The following is a 6000-nucleotide window of genomic DNA, read 5'->3' as shown; positions in this document are numbered from 1 at the left end:
CCTGCTGCCTTGGGCTCGATTGAGAGGAGGTGGGACAGTGGGGGAGGGAGAAAGGGTCTGGATTTTGGACAATCTGGAGAGGGGCCTCCAGGGGGCGCCGCGAGGTCACTTTTTTTTTAGCAAAGGAAGGGCGGAGGTGCTAGTTTTTCCTCAGGCTTTCTTAGACATCCCTCCTTTTTCTCCCTCCCTTCCCCCTCCATCCTCCCTTTGCTCTTGGATAGGGACTGAACCCCATCTTATTCTTTTAAACTGATGCCCAACACTTTCTGGCCCCTGGTGTCTGATCTCTTGTCTTTCCTGTCTCATTCTCTATTTCTTCTTTTTCTCTCTCCTATGGTCTGTTTTGTTCTCTCCTTATTGTCTCTCTATCTTTGATGATATTTCTTTTTTAAATAGCTTTTTTATTTTCAAAATACATGCAAAGATTGTTTTCAACATTTACTTTTGCAAAAATTTTCTCCTTTCCTTCTCCTCTTTCACCTCTCTCAATAGCATTTTATTTTCAATTACACGGTAAAGATGATTTTTTAGAAGATTTTGAATTACAAATTTTTTCCCTCCCACCATTTCCTTCTCTCTTCCCAAGATGGCAAGCAATCTGATATAGGTTATCCATGTACAATCATGGAAACATTTTCATATTAGTCATGTTGTGGAAGAAGAAACAGAACAAAAGAGAAAAACCACACACAACGCCCCCCCAAAAAAAAGTGAAAATAATATGCTTCAGTATGCATTCAGACTTCATAGTCCTCTCTCTGGATGTGGATAATATTTTCCATTATGAGTCTTTTGGAATTATCTTGGGTCATTGTGTTGCTGAGAAGAGCAAAGCTTCTCATAATTGATCATCAAATAATGTTGCTGTTACTGTGTACAATGTTCTCCTGGTTCTGCTAACTTCACTCAGTCTCAATTTGTGGAAGTTTTTACAGATTTTCCCGAAATCCACCTGCTCATCATCTTATAGAATAGTATTCCACTGCATTCATGTACCACAACTTGTTCAGCCAATCCACAAATGATGAGCATTTCCTCAATTTTCATTTCTTTGCCCCCCACAAAAAGAGCTACTATATTTTGTACATTAAATTCTTTCCTCCTTTTTAATGATGTCTCTGGGATTCAAACCTAATAGTGCTATTACTGGATCAAAGGGCATGCACAGTTTGATTGTCCTTTGGGCATAATTCTAAATTGCTCTTGATGGGATCAGTCTACAACTCCACCAACAATGCATTAGTGTTCCAATTTCCCCACATCTTCTCCAATATTTATTCTTTTCCTTTTCTATCATATTAGCCTATCTGATAGATGTGAGGTGGTACTTCAGAGTTGTTTAAAATTACATTTCTCTAATTAGTTGTGATTTAGAGCATTTTTCCGTGTGACTACAGATAGCTTTAATTCTTCATCTAAAAACTTCCTGTATTATATACTTTGACCATTTATCAATTGGGGAATGACTTGTACTCTTATACATTTAAATTAGATCTCTATATATTTGAGAAATGGGGTTTTTATTGGAAACACTTGCTGTAAAAATTGTTTCCTAGCTGTCTGCTTTCCTTCTAATTTTGGTTTGCATTAGTTTTATTTGTAAAAAATATTTTTAACTTAATGTAATCAAAATTACCCATTTTGTATTTCATAATGTTCTCAATCTCTTATCTAGTTATACACTCTTCCCTTTTCCATAGCTTTGACAAGTAAACTATTCCTTGTTCTCTTATTTTGCTTACAGTATCATCCTTTCTGTCTAAATCATATACCTATTTCCACCTTATCATGGTATATGGGATGAGATGCTGGTCTGGGCATCCTAGGTTCTACGTTACTATTTTCCAGTTTACCCAGCAGTTTTTGTCAAATAGTGACTTCTTATCTCAGAAACTGGAGTCTTTGGATTTATCAAACAGTAAATCACTATAGTCACTTACTATTGTGTTTTGTGTACCTAACCTATTGTACTGATTCACCAATTATCATTTTTATTTGATTAGCTTAGTCTACCAATGAACAATAAGTTGATATTATTTAGATCTTTATTTCTGTGAAAAGTTAGAATTGTATTTATATGTTCCTGGATTTGTCTTAGCAAGAAGACTCCCAAATATTTTATATTATCTACAGTTATTTTAAATTTAAATTATCACTTACTTCTGAGCTTTTTTGGTAATATAAATGCTGATGATTCATTATTGTTCTAATGGTCTCTTTCTCTTTTTTCTATCTCTCCTTTTTGAGTCAATCCCTTTCTGGCTCTTTTTCTTTTCCCCTTTATCTCTCCACTTTATTCTGTTTCATTCTTATCATTTGCTTGCTATTTCTGATGATTTCTTTATCCTTTTTTTTCTCACTCTCCTGTGACTCAACCTCTTTCCACTCTGGTCTGTTTTATTCTCTCCTCTCCATCTGTGATGATCTCTTTCTTTTTCTCTCTCAGTTTTTGGTCTGTGAATCAACCACTTTCTGTCTCTTTCTTTCTTTGCCTGTTTTGTTGAAACTTCTAGTTTCTTTTTCTCTCTCTTTACCTTGCTTTTCTTCTTACATCTTTCTTAATGCACTTGTTGGCTTCCTAGAGTGAAAGCTTCCTGCACCTTGGCTAATTAGTGCTCATCAGTGCCAGTCCATACAGGAAACTTGACTTAGCTTCCTCCATTAGTGTGGGGGAATTCCCGCAAACATTCTTTCTCTTGAGACTCCCCCACAACAGACAGCGTTTGCTTCCCCCCTCCCTATCTATTATAACATCTGGACAGTACACAGAGATCCCAGCCTTCTTTTTCCCACCTCTCCACACACAGAGAACCTGGGATCCCTTTCTTAAGTGCCTGTTTTTGTCCTTAATAGACACAAATCTGGGAGGGGAGTGACTCCCCTTGCAGTGGGAAAGACTGTGGGAATGAATTCTTTACTCTATAAGAAAGTTATACACAAACTATCTGGGATGAGGTGACTTGGCTGGTCACCCAGGGGAGGTATAACTGAATTGATTGGGACAATGGGGCTGGGCCTCTTGCCAATTCCCTCCACACTATTTATGCTTCAGGTAGCCTGGCTCTTTGTTGGGAACTGCCAGGCACTCCACCATTGCTTAAGAAAAGGGAGAAAGTAATTCAGGACCCTAGTAGAGGAGGAAGGCAAGGATCACCTCCTCCATCTGCCTACCTCTGGTCAAATCTTCAGCTGAAATGAGGGCAGATATTCAAAGAGAAAAAATGTCCCCCAAACTAAGGATATTCTTCAAGATATGCAATTCAACACAACACACACACAACATCTTACATACATACTTGCTTCTGGTTGCATACATGACACACAAACAGAATCATAGAGAATTATACATACCCTCATACAGCTAACCAACGACAATAATATAATTGTCACAAATTGTCACAAAACATAGCTGCAAACACCTAGTCATTTATAGATGTTAAAATCACATAGTCACATAACTACATATGACATAAGAAATGTATAATCATATAAATATACAATTATAGTCATGTAGACACATGCAAAGTCATACAGACAATTACATGCAGTGTCTTCAGTATATATAATCACAAATATGAAATCCTACCCATAGTCACATAAAGTTATATACTTAATATCATCATACACATACAATTACATAGAGTAACAAACACATATGCATCACACAGTTAGAGACCTGAACAATTATATGGCAACTAGAAGTACAATGATGAGGAGTGAAGATGAGCAAGAGTCAGAAAGGCTCATCTTCCTGAGTTTAAATATGGTCTCAGACACTTATTAACTATGTGACACTAGACAAGTCATTTAACCCTGTTTGCCTCAGTTTCCTCATTTGTAAAATGAGCTGCAGAAGGATGGCAAATCTCCTCAGTATCTCTGACAAGAAAACCCTAAATGGAGTCATGAAGAGTCCGACACGCATGACTGAAAAATGACTGAATAACAACAAGCAATTATACACTGTCTCACACCCAAGTTGGGCTGATTCACATCCTTCTCCCCTTACCACATTATTGAAACATTCGTCTTCAATCCAAAAAGTCTTTAGATTTCTCCTCTACACGGGATGGGGAAAGGGGAAAGTAGTATACAGCTAAAGGACTTCTGCTTTGGACTGGAGAGACCAGTTATCCTTCCCCAGATGGTAGGAGAGATCTTGGTTCCCCATTAATCTCAGCTGGGGGACAAAGAGCTCTTGTTTGGAAGCAGGGATGGTAACCAGAACCCCCTCAGGGAATGTCCTGGCCTAGTGGCCTCGGCTGAGCTTTGACAATCCCTATTCAGGGGAAGGAGGGAAGCTGTGATTTGTCTCATGTGTCTCTTCTGTGGGTTACAGAATCATAGGATTTAGCTGAAAAGGATCTTGGAGTTTATCCAGTCCAACTTTCCATTTTACCAATATGAAAATTGAGGACAAGAGTGGTGAAAGTACATGCCTAAGAACATACCATGGATAATAATAACAACTAACACCTAAAGTTTGCAAAGCATTTTATATATGTTATTTTATTCAATTCTCACAACAACCCTGGAAGATGAATGCTTTTGTTTTCCCCATTTTAGAACCGAGGAAATTGAAGATCAGTTACCTAAGCTGCTAAACATTTGAGACAAGATTCAAACTGGGATCTTTTGGACTCCCTAGAAACTGTGCACCTAGCTGTTTCTCTTTCCCCTTTGCCCCCAATACCTCTATCTGTAACCCAGTCCTTGACTACACCCCTAGTGATCCGTGTAATTCCATTACTTCTCTTGGTCTTGATTTCCTCAACTGTTTAAAAGCCCTAACAAGTCAGAATTGTTAAAGACAGGAACATGGAGGAATTAGGAAAAAGGTGAAAAACAGGCTTGTACTGGTGTCTTGAGGTAAAGGTGATTAGTGAATTACAAGGGGTGAGTCTCTTCAGAGAAAGTTGAACAATGGGTGAGGATTGGAGGTGTGGTGAAGGTGACAGGAGAGAAATCAGCAGCAAGGATTAGATGGAGATTTGGAGGGTGAAATAAAAAGGTAGAGGCCGGGTAGTATCGTGGAAACAGCACTGGATTTGATGAAAGAAGACTAGAGTCCAAAGTGTATCCTTGCCACTTATTACTTGTGTGACCTCAGAAAAATTCCTTCCCCTCGATGATCTTCCTTTGCCTCCTCATCTTTAAAATAAGGAGTTTGCATTAAAGTATTGAATAAAGTAAAATAAAATTGTATGTTTAACCTATATCAAATTGCTTGCTGTCTTGGGGAGGAAGGCAGGTGTGGAAGAAGAGAGAAAAATTTGGGACATAAGGTTCTGCAAAGATGAAAATTATCTTTGCATTATTTGGGGAGATAAAATACTATTAACAATAAAATTAATCTTAAAAATAAAAGTATTTTCTTTTTTGCATTTATTTTTTTCTGGTTATATTAACTTTTTAAATACACATTTCTTTAGGAATCATGCTGGGAGAGAAAAATCAAAACAAATGGGAAAAGCCACAGAAGAGGAAAAAAAAATTAACATAGCATGTGTTGATTTACATTCAATCTCCATAGTTCTCTTTCTGGATGCAGATGGCATTTCCCATCCAAAGTTTATTGGGATTGCCTTGGATAAAGTATTTTCCAAAGGTAAAATCCTATTCTAAACTGAGGATGAGCATAGGACAGGCCTCTGCAGGGTTAGGAAGGTTAGGCTCTTTCTCTAAGAGCAACTAGGCAGGTGGAGGAAGTGAACTAGAGACTGAAAACCCTCAGGCTCTGGGAGGATTGACAGGGAGAAACAGGGTTGGGTTCAGAGAATAAGACTACTTGAGAGCCAGGGAGAGAGGGTGGGTCCCTGAGCTGGGCAGCTAAGCTCAGTAAATATACAGTGTACTGGGTAGAGGAAAGGAGTTTGCCCTGTTTCAGCCTCAGGGGATGGTATGAGTGACTCAGTTCAGGAGGAGTAATGGAAGGATGGAGGAACAGAAGTAAAGATTTCGGGCCTAGGAAAGAGTCAGGAGTCTTAAAGGGGGTTGTTA

Source organism: Sminthopsis crassicaudata, chromosome 1 (assembly GCF_048593235.1).
Source record: "Sminthopsis crassicaudata isolate SCR6 chromosome 1, ASM4859323v1, whole genome shotgun sequence".
Classification (NCBI taxonomy): Eukaryota; Metazoa; Chordata; class Mammalia; order Dasyuromorphia; family Dasyuridae; genus Sminthopsis; species Sminthopsis crassicaudata.
This window is presented reverse-complemented; position numbering follows the sequence as displayed.